The sequence below is a fragment of the Anopheles gambiae genome, chromosome 2, assembly GCF_943734735.2.
Source record: "Anopheles gambiae chromosome 2, idAnoGambNW_F1_1, whole genome shotgun sequence".
NCBI lineage: Eukaryota > Metazoa > Arthropoda > Insecta > Diptera > Culicidae > Anopheles > Anopheles gambiae.
This window is the reverse complement of record NC_064601.1, coordinates 68,598,481-68,612,565: the sequence shown is the minus strand read 5'-3', so window position 1 is coordinate 68,612,565 and position 14,085 is coordinate 68,598,481. Positions and strand designations below refer to the sequence as shown.

At 42.7% G+C, this 14,085-nt stretch overlaps 2 long non-coding RNA genes across 2 annotated transcripts in view; one reads left to right on the top strand and one right to left on the bottom strand.

Moving 5' to 3' along the window:
• LOC133391903 (uncharacterized) overlaps nt 1–14,085 on the bottom strand; it is a 38,349-nt gene that overhangs the window by 12,961 nt on the left and 11,303 nt on the right. The gene's annotated exons all lie outside the window — the stretch shown is intronic.
• On the top strand, nt 6,315–7,261 carry LOC133391467 (uncharacterized). The gene is made up of 2 exons (XR_009764966.1): nt 6,315–6,924; nt 7,003–7,261. It is a non-coding gene; the product is annotated as an uncharacterized LOC133391467 (long non-coding RNA).

Below are 14,085 nucleotides of genomic sequence, written 5' to 3'. Positions count from 1 at the left end.
TGTATTATTCCACCTCGGCTCATGTCAGTAAAAACTGACCTACCGCGACGTTGTTCGATGTACAGTATGTACCGTATGTCCGCGCATCACATTACATGGCGACCGTAACTAACTTCTAAACGTACTACATGGCGACCGTGACCTTAATCTGCAATCGACAGGCAGAAGTGTAAGCAAATTATTTGAAGTAAAATGTGATACGTACAACGGTAACGTAAAGCGTAAGTGTCGTGTGACGAACCAAAAGTATTGTGACCATAACCGGCAATCGACGGAAAGTGAAAAAAAGTGTCAAATGTGCATTTTTTTAACGGAACATTCATCAACGCAGCTGGCGCAAGTAACCTAATAGGTAAAAAAAAAAACAATATCAATGAAAGAACAGCTACAAGCAAGTTCAGTGCAGTTTAGAATGAAAAATAAAAACATTTAGTGCAGTGTAAGTGCAAAATGAATGTTTAATTGATGAACAAACATTATCCGTACACAGTGTTGTGAGAACCTATCCCAATGTGTAAAAACGTATGAACGCTCTTGCGATCGATTTACCAAGTAGAGTAACGTTGAAATGAGAAACGATGAAAGCTTCAAAAAATGATAATTTTTCACAATAACCCACAGTACAGCACAGATTTATAAAATGGGTAACGACGCATCAAACCCTAAAGCTAATGTCAATGGCGATAATGATCTTACCATTATTCAAACACAAAATGTTCACTCAGAGCACCATGAAGCCCATGAGTTAAAACTGAATATTGTGCTGATACTTCTTGCTATCATACTCATGCAAAAAGTAATTAAAACCATTTTCAAAATATTGAAAACTCTAGCAAAACGTGATGCAATTAATAACATGCAACTGCCTATCTAATTTTGGTAATCTATACGATTCTTGGAGCAAGTGATATGGAATAATAAAGTGCAGTGCAAAACAAGTTGTGATCAGCTTGATTGAATGGAACAACCGTTCCCAACGTGGAAGACGAAAAGACAAGGCGAGCCCACTGCCCAATCTGGATTGGCAGACGAGAATGAACAAGTGTCCCAACCCCGACAAGACATCGAGCGACAACTGATGACATCGCAGAACTTCACATGTAACATCGAGTATGTACCTAGCACCGATTTAACACCTTGCACCGGTAAAAATGCAGCGTAGCATCATCATCAGCAGCAGCAACATTAAATACATGTTATGTGTTTAAATAAGGTACCGTAAATTCTAAATTTTACTGATGAGGCTGCATAAATTTGCAAAAGCAGCAGAAAAAACAGTTTAAGAATATATTCCCCTTGCAAGACAGATACTAATAAGATATCAAATTAATCCACATCAAACATAAGACGCAAAAATGACAAAATCAAATTTTAACGTAAATAGGAAGATAAGCCAAGCTTTAGAGCTTGCGATGCATAAGATATGCCTAATAGCAAAGAAACACAAAAGAATCAAACTAACACTATCAATGATAACATATTTAAATATCATTACTTGCTGACAATTCAAGAAGTATCAAACAAATCTATTTTCAATACTGATTTTGGCTGGTATTATTGAATCCGTACGTAGCGGCGGCGTACGTCCCGACACTCATTTTCCTAACGTACTAGATGGTTGCTAAAGTTATTCACCGCGGCGTTGTAGGACCGGGTTCAAGAAATGTGTTGCCATCCCTAGAATTTCATGTGAGCGCCGTACGTTCCCGCTACGAACGGATTCAATAATACCAGCCTTTATCTAACATAAGAAGAACTACTAGACCACTAGATTGTGAAGAAGGTTTAATAACCCCTACAGAAAACTATATTTGGCGTATAGATCCAGTACAAAAAGCAATAACATATGAATAAAAAAAAAAATTTAAGACCATGTTAGAAATTAACAGCAAAAAAAAAAAATATCTTAAAGTAAAATATCGATCAATTTAAGATTTTAAATCATTTCAATGAACTAAAACTAACAAAAATAACAAAAATGGCAAAATTTGATCTTGAAACAGCCATAGGTATTGTACCAATGTACGATGGTTCTTCTGATACTTTTGACACATTTGAAGACGCATCAAAGTTTTTGTTTGAACTAAATCCAAACCATGAAGCGATGCTTATAAAATTCCTACGAACCAGACTGATTGGTAAAGCAAGAATAGGGCTACCTAGCAATATTACATCTTTTACAGAGCTTATAAACGACATCAAAAGAAGATGTAGAGAAAAACTAACACCCGACAGGATTATAGTGGAATTGAAATCCATTACATCAAAGGATACACAAACAATTTGCGAGAAAGTTGAAATGCTTACAGAAAAACTCAATTTAATTTACCTAGAATTAGAATTCCCAGAAAAAATTGCAAGCGATATGGCAATCAAACAAGGGATAGAAACTCTAAAACAAAAAATTTCAAATGAAGAAACCAAAATGATCTTGAAGATTGGTACTTTCTCAACGATAACAGATGCAACTCAAAAAGTATTGGAAAATGAATGCGAGAAAATAAATAAAAATAGTTATCAATTTAACACACATGGCTATAGTCTAAACCATGAATACCCGCAAAGAAACAACCAGCTTACTTACCATTTTTTTCCAAATTTGAATCAATCATTAACTACTCAAACAACAGCCAACAACTATAGTTATAGAAATAATAACAACTTCAGTTTCTACAAGCGCCACCATCAGCTAAAGAATTGTAGTAGTCAGAGTCAAGTTAATCAAGGATATAATAATCGCGAATACAATTATAGCAATAGTATTCAGAACAGATCCAATAATATACAATGTTATTACATCAGAACAGAACAGAACAGAAATTATGAACAGTTCAATAGTAATAATCAATTACATAAGAATCATATTTACCACCAAAATGATGAAGATTATTGAAATACTAATCAAATAAATGACCAAGTTAAAAAATACTATAGAAATATTAACAGCAAAGCAAACAATAATGACAGAAAATATGAAGATAAATCAAAAAGAAGACATACATTAAATAATGAAACAAATAATGATATGAAAAGGTCAGGGGACGACTCAAAAAGAATAATGAAAGAGAACGATGAATTCACAAAAGAATATGAAAATGATACTAACAATGATTATAAACATAAAAACATGCAACATATACAAATGATTACAATAAGCAATGACAATGAGAAAAATATGGTTGAAAAACAAATAACAGATAGTTTAATACTGCTAGACAACATGGAAATGAGTGATGAAATTAATTGCAACGACAATCATGCAACTGAGCCAAAACATTTAAAGAAAAGAAAACGTAACATCAAATCAAAGAAAAAGTATATAAATGAATTAAACAAAGAATTATATTGCCACGATAATAAGGCTAGAAAAATGAATTATTCCACATTATGTGCAGAAAATATAAAAGAAACAAGAAATAATGTTACTTACGACAAGATTCTAAAAGAGCTCAAAGAAAAATGTCATAATGTTATCTCCATGCAAAAAGTCATAAGATCTATAAAAGCAGAAAACTCTAGAAACGAACCCAACAAAGGAATCAAAGGAAAATCAAAATATTTTAGGAGAAAATTAAATATTCACAATTCTTTATCTCTAGATAATAGATCATATTACATAAAATATTACCCACCTTAAGAGATAAGTAATGATTTAATTAGTAAACCAAAAAAGCATAACAAATACTCAGTTTAATTAAATGAAAAGAATAACTTCAAACAATTTCATTATTTTCGTTATTCTCCTAAAGGGAGGAGGTGTAGCATATCTACTATACACAACTTATTATAATACACACTATCAGCTATAGACACATTGTAACACACTTTAGAAAGCCAAACCACACCATTGTAACACATTCATTTTAACACATTCAGCAAATCAGATCATAGCATAGCACCGCCATCGGAAGAGTCCAGGCCGTCCATTCAAACAAATAACAGACGTGACACAATTATCAAAAACAACCGAAACGGGCAACATAAGCAATTCAAGCGTTACTGCAGCAAAGTGGACAAACAGAGAATGCATAGCAACTTATTGCTAAAAGCGCAGTGTAGGCAAAGATCGACGAACGCACCCGTTCTTTAGCTAGAACAGGTTATACTTTCCAGAACCTTTGTAAAAACATAGGCACCTCACTCCAATATAATGTATAAATTGCACCTCATATCAATAACCTTTAATTAGGACAAAAACACATTCCAAAACCAAATGTACGAAACTTATTGAGTATAAATAAAACCAAATCCGACCGTGGCAAGTCAGATTCGTTCGGACTGCCAAGATAGGACGTTACGCTTCCTAATACTTCGCCGTCCAATTTATTTCAAGAGTTTAGTTATGTCCCCCTACCCAAGGTAAGGCTTCTAAACTCCAACGTTTCCAGTAAGGGAAACCTCCTAAAGGTTTCTATGATCGCCTGGACGATCAAGTGCTGAAAAGTCAGTTCGATCGATGTATTATTCCACCTCGGCTCATGTCAGTAAAAACTGACCTACCGCGACGTTGTTCGATGTACAGTATGTACCGTATGTCCGCGCATCACATTACATGGCGACCGTAACTAACTTCCAAACGTACTACAGTTCAACTAGGGTCAAGTTTGCACAGCTGATCGAGAACAGGGCGCCATCACTAATCGCAAAATTAGTTGCAAATTAGATCACGGAAAGAAAGCACCAATTTTAAAAACTGCTTGAAATCTGTTTCAAATCTGCTTGAAATCTGATTGAATAAACGACAGTTTATAATCGCGAAACCGGGGAAGCCTGCTGGAAGCTGCAAAGGCAACGAGACCAAATCTAAAGGACTTTGGTGAGTTCATAGATAAGCTTTTAGATGAGGCTTGTGAGGCCTGCAAATATGTTCCTCGCGATAAGGCTCAGGAGAGGTACACCTCCTCACCCTCCCAACCATTATTACGTTAACGTCCACTCCCAACCGAGAGTGGCGGTAGCAGAGAAGAGGTGTCCGATATGCAGCAAAACGGGACACCACATAAAGTTCTGCGAAACATTCAAGGCCATTAATGCGCAAAGTCGCCTGCATGCAGTGGATGAGAAAGCTTTGTGCAGGCTTTGTCTCAACGCACACGGACCCAAGCGGTGCTTGTCGAGATTCCGTTGCGATTTCACCGATTGCGAAATGCGACATAACACGCTTCTCCACGAGACGACCCAATCTGGAGGAGCGGCATGCATGACGCACAATACTGTGCCTAAATCGTCGGGAATTCTATTCCGCATTGTGCCTGTCACAATTCAACACGGGCAGCAAAGCGTCGAGACGTTGGCGTTCCTGGACGAAGGATCGGCAGTCACACTAATGGAAGCTGAACTGGCACGCACTCTCGGTGTGACAGGGCAGCCAGAACCCCTGGAGATGAGCTGGACCGGCAACCTCACGAAACGAGATTCGAGATCGGAGCGGATAAATTTGGCGATTTCTCCAAGAGGCGATAGCACGCGCTACGAGCTTGCCAACGCTCGTACTGTGGACAAGCTAAGTTTGCCGCAACAAAACCTTAACGCCAATATTCTAACCAATAACTTTGCTCACTTTCAGGGACTCTCGATCCAATCGTACCTGAAAGCGGAGATAAGTTGTTGATCGGACTGCAGCATTTGGAGCTAGTCGCACCGCTCGAGGCACGGATCGGCCAACCCGGCGAGGCTTCAGCTGTAAGAAGCAGATTAGGATGGGCGGTATATGGCCCCTGCCGTCGCCGTTGATGCTCACTTTGTCGGGACGATTGCGCTAAAAATGAAAAATATGAGTATTAGTAAGCGGTCCATACGAAACGACACAGCGAAAAGTAGGGTTAGGTTTACACCGACCGCGTCACGAAGACAGAGAAGATTTCATCCGCCTATTTCACAGTCACGCACATCAGAGACATGCGCTAAGATAGATCGTCGACAAAATTCACGTTCATCATATGATTGGCGAAAGTTGAGCGAAGTTGTTGATAGTAGAAAAGTGCAAACGCATAAGCATCGTAGGTGCCGGACAGCAGGCATAGAGAGCAAGGAGAGTACAAGTACACACACACACAACAGTACGCGTCACAACAGCGATCGAGGAGAAATGTGTCGAATCTCGTACATAAACGAACACACATAACTAGAGAGCAATTAGGGTTTGCATATCGTGCAGTATTAATTTAGTTAATCCTGCTACGCTAAGGATTCACGGGGTGGGGTGTTAGCACGATATAGACCGCATGGATATAGATAGGAAATAATATTTGTAAATGTTGGGAAAACTGAGCGCAGCACCGCTACTCAACCCTGTCGCCACGTGACAACCCAAGTAGCAACCGAAGCTTTTTTCTCCCAGTTTCAACCCCCTCATGTCCACAAACTGCCTTCGCTTACTATTCCTATCCCGTTTATACATTCTACAACGTTTGTTGCGTTCTCGCTCATCAGGGTGTTTGTCAATTCTCTCTTGCCACACGAAGAGAATTCTCCTGCACACTTCGTGTGTTGGATTCTACCCATCCCTGTTGAACACACGTCATTTTCTTCCATCGCACTCATCAGGGTGTTTGCTCTTTTCCATCCAAGCCAAAGAGCGACTTCAGTGTGCTCTGAACCGTGGATGTGAGAGTGTGTGTTTGTGTGCTGCGTGAACTATTTTTCCTGCGTGAAACACTTTCCATACTGCGCCATCCGCAGTGTTCTTTCTGCTTCATCGGAGGACGAATTTTTATCATCTAATTGTTTGGGTAAGTGTCCTTTTCTAAGTGTCTAGTGCTATGTGACATTTATTCTAATTCTAATATTATTCTAATATGCAATGTTTTGCACATTACAAGTTTCAGATGTGTGCTGCTACCGCTAGCTGTTCCTCAAACTACTTAAAAAGTGTGACACTGTGTGCACAGGCGTTCAAGTTTCAATTGATCCTCAAGCACAAAGGTAAGTTTGTCACATCTTTAAATGAAGTGTAATCTTTTTAACAAAGTGTGTCTATTAATTGTGTACTTTCATCAACAGCCTTCATACAACACCGCGGTTGAGGCGCGCCAAATCTGATGACATCTTTCCTGAACCAAGCAGGCTGAACACGCGCACCACCACGGGCTCCAGCGCGGTGTGAAGAGGGAAGAAGAAAAGACAGAATTGGAAACAGCCGCGCCAGGCTTCCAACCACCGTGTGTGTGTGTATGTAAGTATGTGAGAACACATGTGTGAATGCTCTTATGGGAACTGCAAAAAGAAGAGAATAAAGAGTGTGAAGCAGCTAGACTGCCGCAACCAAATCAAGAGAGTGAATTCTCATTTCAATCCGAAAAACTGGGAGAGAGTGATGACATGCGAGAGAGAATAAAACTAGAAACACGAGAGAGGACACGAAGCGCTTTCGGGTTTTTTTCGCCTTCGCGCACATTTTGCTTTATGCGCGCGAAAAAGTGAGCCTTGATCAGCGCGATGGCTCCCATACAAAGGCCTTCGGCTTTGCTATCTGGGAAGGGCTTGACGTACGCGTTCGGCTAAGCTCGGCGCTGCTCGGCTAAGTTCGCAACCCAACAGTCAAAAGCCGAAGATTGTATATTGACCTTTCACTTTTTCTATCTGTCTCTCGCTCTAATTTGAGCGATTTTCCCCTGATGAGTGTCCCCGAGCCTCCTCGTGTGGTTGTTGTTGTTGGAAGTTGAAACCGAACCCCCTTCGTGCGCTGCCAAAATCAGCGAAGAACGAAATCGAGTGGCTCCCCAACCAACCAAACCGTGCTCTTTCGAAGTAAATTTGCTTCGATATAGCTTCGATAGAAGTTCTCTACCGAAGGTGTACCAACTTTGATAGGCAGTTCCTACCGAAGTTAAGCTCGGGTGTTTAGCCGAAATGTTACAAAAGAGAAAGAAAAAATTCTCTCGTTTGCTGCCGCGTTTCGCTCACACGCGCGCCCTGCCCCCTTTTATTTACGTACGTGTTTATAGCCCCTCCTCCTCCTCCTCCTCCTCTCATCTATTTTCCTACCTTATGTGCAGTGGTTATGTGTTTTTAATTGAAATTGGAAGGAGAGATATTCGATTTATTTATAACGTGCGATTTAATCAGAGAATTGAATCATGGTACATGGTGGATCTACTGTTCATCACAAGCGGGCCTAACACTTTAACTATTTGTGAATTCGCGCGTGAGGACGTAAAAGGCGCAATAATAATGGAGCGGTTCTAACGTAAACAGACAAAATCGCTCAGCTGAAAATTTGATAGAGCGGAATAGCATTTCATTGGAATAGCATTGCTAGTATATCATCCGCGCACCCTATGAACCGTACTTTTCCAAATATCTTAAAAAGTACGCATTGTATGAAAAACCCGTCTTTACAAGATCGATTCAGAATTTCAAAACACATTTGGAAAAAGTTTTTTGCTAAAAGTGACTTTTGAAATTTTACTCAGATTAATGTTTATTCCTTTAAATTAATTCATAAATGGGGTAAGGGAAATAATTTATACTAATACTAATAGACCACGACTCCATTGCCTGAAATATTTAGTGCCTCAAAGTAGTATATCCTCTTTGCCAAGCGTTTGAGTTGAACTGATTCTTCGCAAAATGTGAAGAGAGCGTTCGGCCCCCCTTCAAATGCTTCGAGAGAGTGAAGCTCCTCCCCTTCCTCCATTCGTCATCCATCAATTTTTCTCCGCGCACTCACACATCTACACGCGCAGCTGTTCGCATGGCAACACGTGAGATGCGTGACATGCTTTCTCGCTCATCACGAAGGATTTGCTTCGAAAGAGCTCGGCTTGGTTGGTTGGGTCAAGCGAAAAAACGAAAAAAAAATGACGAACGAGTGTGCTGTGACAATAACACACACACGCACAAGGCGACACCCGAAATCTGGTGCGATACCGGCTTTCAGTGGAGCAAGTACACACATGCACACATTTGGCCACACCAGCGCTCTGTTCTAGTGCAGGTAGTTTTCTGCAGTCCACGGTGATACTACACACAGCCACGCACTTGGCGATACACGCTGTGTGGTGGACGTTCAGAATTCAGTGGTGCAAATACACACATGCATACACTTGGCGACACACGCTCTGCTTTGCGGTGAGATTTGTGTTCTGTGTCCAGTGGTGCAAATATACACACACACGCACTTGGCTACACGCGCAGTACGGCGCGGTTGGCTTGGCAGAAGCGCATACACACATTCACGCAGTAGGCTTTACTTTCAGTCCAGTGAGGTTGGTGCTTGTGTGGTGTTTCAGCGCTTGGTAGTCAGCGGATAAACCCCGTGAAAAATAGAGTTTTGTTTAATTTGAGGTAAGTAAAAGTGATTAAAATTATCAACCAACATCCCCCCTTCTAATTAATATCATTTTTCTTCCATTTCATGTGTGTTTCACGGCGAACGGAGACAACAAAACCTGTGGCTGTGTCGTGGTGTTGGAGATGGTGGGCCGTACAGTGCAGCGAGAACTAGGCGCGACAGCGATGAGGAGCAGAAAGTGTTGTGCTAATTTTTCTCTGTGCGAGTGTTTGTTAAATTATGTGCGTTAATTTAGAATTAAGTGCAGTGGTTATTGTGCATGTGTTGTGTTTTTTGTGTATTTATGTTATATAAAATATTCAATAAATCGAATCATGTTGATATAATGGTTCGCACTGTATCATTTTGGAAAGAAATCCTGGCAAAAAAGGGGGAGGGGGCTAATGAAACGAAGGTTCGTGCCGAACCCCGTTCGGGTTTTGCTTCGGCTTCGGGTTTACTTCGGCTTCGGGACCCGACGAATCACTTGAATAATTTCGCCAACCCAAGTTCTTTTTCAAGCGCGTATTCAAGCGATCTCTGAGTGCTGGTGCCCGGTGGGAAATGAAGGGCTCGGGATCGGCCTCTTCATCTTTTATCCGCCGACCCGGACGGACGTAGCGCGTGCTCGTCCCGTTTTATCTTGTACAGTGCGTGTCTTGTAAACGCGTCTATTTTATGTAATATTTAATTTGTTAAAATAAATAAGTAATAAGTTGCAAACCATAAAAGTGGCGACGAGTAAAAAGGAAAAAGACATTAGTAGTGAAAAAAGTGTAAAGTAATACGTGTGCAAAATTCCGTCAACGCGTAAACGGCGCCGAAAGGACACGAGTCCGGAAGACATCGAGATAGATGAAGAGCAGCGAAGACTTTCGCAGCATTTCGAGGTTCCGGGACCGGTGTTTCTGCAACCGGTAAATGGTCAGCCCCTCCTGCCCAACGCTCTTGCCATGGATCAGCCCACAGGAGTCCAACCATCGACAAGCCAGCAATCGCCATCGTTCCAGCCAGCGACAAGCCAGCAAGCGCCATCGTTCCAGCCAGCGACAAGCCAGCAAGCGCCATCGTTCCCGCAAGCCACAAGCCAGCACCCGCCATCGCTGTCGAATTCATCCGCAAACGGTGAGCCCTCAATGATCCAATTAATGCAACTTTTGTAACATCAAATGCAACAGCAACAGCAAATGCAGCAAATGCAGCAACAGTTGATGACAAAAATAATGCAGCAGCAGCAGCAGCCGGTATCACAACCGGTAACAGCATCACACACACAGCAGCAGTTCCAGCCGGGTCCACCCAACCCGGAGCAAATCCTTGATGCATTGGCCAGTAACATCACCGAGTTCCGCTTCGAGGCCGAAGCCGGAATCACGTTCGAGGCCTGGTACTCACGGTACGAGCATTTATTCATCAATGATGCTGCACGGATTGAAGATTCCGCAAAGGTGAGGCTGCTCATGCGTAAGCTGGGTGCAATGGAGCACGAAAGGTACGTAAATTTTATATTACCCCGTTATCCTCGTGATTTTACGCTAGAAGCCACAATCAAGAAGCTAAAATCAATTTTTGGCAAGGCTGAATCGCTATTAAGTAAGCGTTATAAGTGCATGCAGCTCAATAAATCCCGTTCCGAAGATTTTCTGGTGTACGCGTGTCGTGTCAATCGGGCGTGTGTCGATTTCCAGCTAAAAGGGATGAGCGAAGAGCAGCTTAAGTGTCTCGTTTTTGTGTGTGGGTTAAAGGAGGAAACGGATAAAGAATTCCGGCTCAAATTGCTCACTCGCATAGAAGAGCGCGCTGATGTAACACTCGAGCAGTTTTCGGCGGAGTGCAACCGTATTGCAAATTTAAAACTCGACAATGCAATGATTGTGGGCGAAAAGGGAGAGCAAGTGTATGCAATACAAAATGGCGATCGGCAGGACAAGCCGAATATTCGCGCAAAGGGATCACGCCCGCGCTGGGGAAATCACGATGGCCGATCAGGAAACGATAAGCCGTCCAATCCTTGTTGGCTGTGCGGTGAACTGCATTGGGTAAAAGATTGTCCGCAAGCTACACAAAAGTGTCGAGTATGCAACAAGGCTGGTCATCGGGAAAATCGCTGTCGCAATCGAAAAGGTGTTCGCCGGGGAAGAAATCATTTTTTTTTTCTACTAATACCGTTAGGGTGTGCAGCGTACAAGCAAACCGAAAATTTGTCAATGTATCCATCAATGGAACGGTCATACTCCTGCAGTTGGATACAGCGTCTGACATAACCGTCATAGACGAAACAGCATGGAGGAAATTAGGGCAACCATCATTGGTGAAGCCTTCAGTAAATGCGAAAACTGCCTCTAACGAAGAACTGAAGCTTTTGGGGGAATTTTCATCAACAGTTTCAATAAATAATGTCACAAAACCAGTGATCATTCGCGTGGCGCCGGGTGAGCTTCTTTTATTAGGAGCAGATCTAGTGGATCTTTTCGAGCTTGCATCAGTTCCTATGAATACGTTTTGTGCTACAATTTCAACTCACACGCATATCCCTCAGAATCTGCAGAAAAGTTTTCCGGAAGTTTTTAATGGCACGGGGCTCTGCACGAAAGCGCAAATCAGATTGCAGCTTAAAGAAAATAGTCGACCCGTTTTCCGTCCAAAACGGCCAGTTGCATATGCAATGCAGGCAGTAGTCGACGATGAGCTTGAACGACTAGAAAAAGCTAAAATAATAACGCCGGTTGATTACTCCGACTGGGCCGCTCCAATCGTCGTCGTTCGTAAGAGCAATGGTAACGTTCGAATATGTGGTGATTATTCGACCGGGCTAAACGATGCGTTGCAGCCTCACGAGTATCCCCTACCATTGCCAGACGATATTTTTGCGAAATTAGCCCACTACCAATATTTCAGCAAAATAGATTTGTCGGACGCTTTTTCGCAAGTCGAGATCGAGGAGTGTTACAGACCTCTCTTGACGATAAACACGCATCGGGGACTTTACCATTATAACCGTTTGCCTCCCGGCATAAAAATCGCGCCCGCGGTTTTTCAACAAATCATCGACACGATGCTCGCCGGTCTACACGATACGTCAGGTTACATGGACGACGTAGTCGTTGGGGGCAAACCCGAAATAGAGCACGATACAAATTTGGCCAATCTGCTTCAACGCATAAGGGAGTTTGGATTCACTATCCGTGCCGAGAAATGTGCATTTAGGATGCAGAAAATCGAATACCTCGGCCATATAACCGATCGTAATGGAATCGGACCCAACCCGACAAAGATAAATACGATTAATAATTTACCAGCACCAACAAACATACAGGAGGTTCGCTCATTTTTGGGCCTCATTTGGGCTTGCTCATTTGGGCTATTAATTATTATGGCAAATTTGTTCCCAGGATGCGGGATTTGAGGTACCCCCTGGACGAGTTACTGAAGGACGGTAACCAGTTCCTCTGGACGAAGCAGTGCGAGGAGGCCTTCAACAAATTTAAACGTATTTTAACATCTGACCTGCTTTTAACTCAATATGACCCTAGCGCTGAAATCATCGTAGCCGCAGATGCCTCCTCCGTCGGACTGGGTGCAACAATAAGTCACACATTTAAAGACGGGTCAACAAAAGTGGTTCAACACGCGTCCCGTGCATTAACAAAAGCCGAAGCAGCATATAGCCAAATAGACCGCGAGGGATTGGCTATCATTTTTGCGGTGACGCGTTTTCATAAAATGCTGTACGGTAGACATTTCCGGCTTCAAACCGATCATCGACCCCTGCTACGAATCTTTGGCTCCAAAAAGGGAATCCCTGTCTACACGGCGAATCGGCTCCAAAGATTCGCACTAACATTGCAGCTGTACGATTTCCACATCGAGTACATACCAACGGACAAATTCGGCAACGCAGACGTACTATCCCGGCTTATTGACAAGCATGCTAAGCCGGACCCAGAATATATGATCGCCAGCATCGAGCTTGAGGAAGCTGTAAGTTCTGTATCCATAAAATCACTAAACACTTTTCCGATTCGTTTTAGAGAAGTTGAAAAGGCTACATGCAACGATGTTTTACTTCGTAACGTATATCGGTACATCACGGACGGTTGACCAAGGAACGTCACATTCGGCAAGGATCTGGCACGCTTTTACAGCCGGAAGGACGCCTTAACAACCGTTGGGAACTGCATTTTGTTCGGGGAGAGGGTAGTCATCCCCGCGGCTTTGCAGACGAGGTGCCTGAAGCAGCTCCATCAGGGACATCCAGGCATACAGCGGATGAAGGCAATAGCGCGCAGTTTCGTCTACTGGCCATCATTGGACGACGACATCACTGGCTGCGTCGCTACTTGCGATGCTTGTCAGGCCGCAGCAAAGTCTCTACGTTTGTCTGCATCAGCGCCCTGGCCAAAACTATCAGCTCCCTGGCAGCGAGTGCACATCGACTACGCCGGACCAATCGATGGTGCATACTTCTTGATCGCAGTTGACGCCTTCACGAAGTGGCCCGAAATCGTGACAACTGCAAGTATAACCTCACATTCCACAATCATTCTTTTGAGAGGAATATTTGCCAGATTCGGACCACCATTCACACTGGTTAGCGACAACGGGACTCAGTTTACCAGTGAAGTCTTCAAGGAGTTCTGCGACGCTAACGGCATTGAACACATCACGACTGCACCGTTCCATCCCCAATCGAACGGCCAGGCCGAGCGGTTCGTGGATACCTTCAAGCGGGCCTTGAAGAAAATTCGAATCGAGAAGGCATCGCTTGAGGAGGCTTTGGATCTGTTCCTGCAAACATACCGTTCCACCCC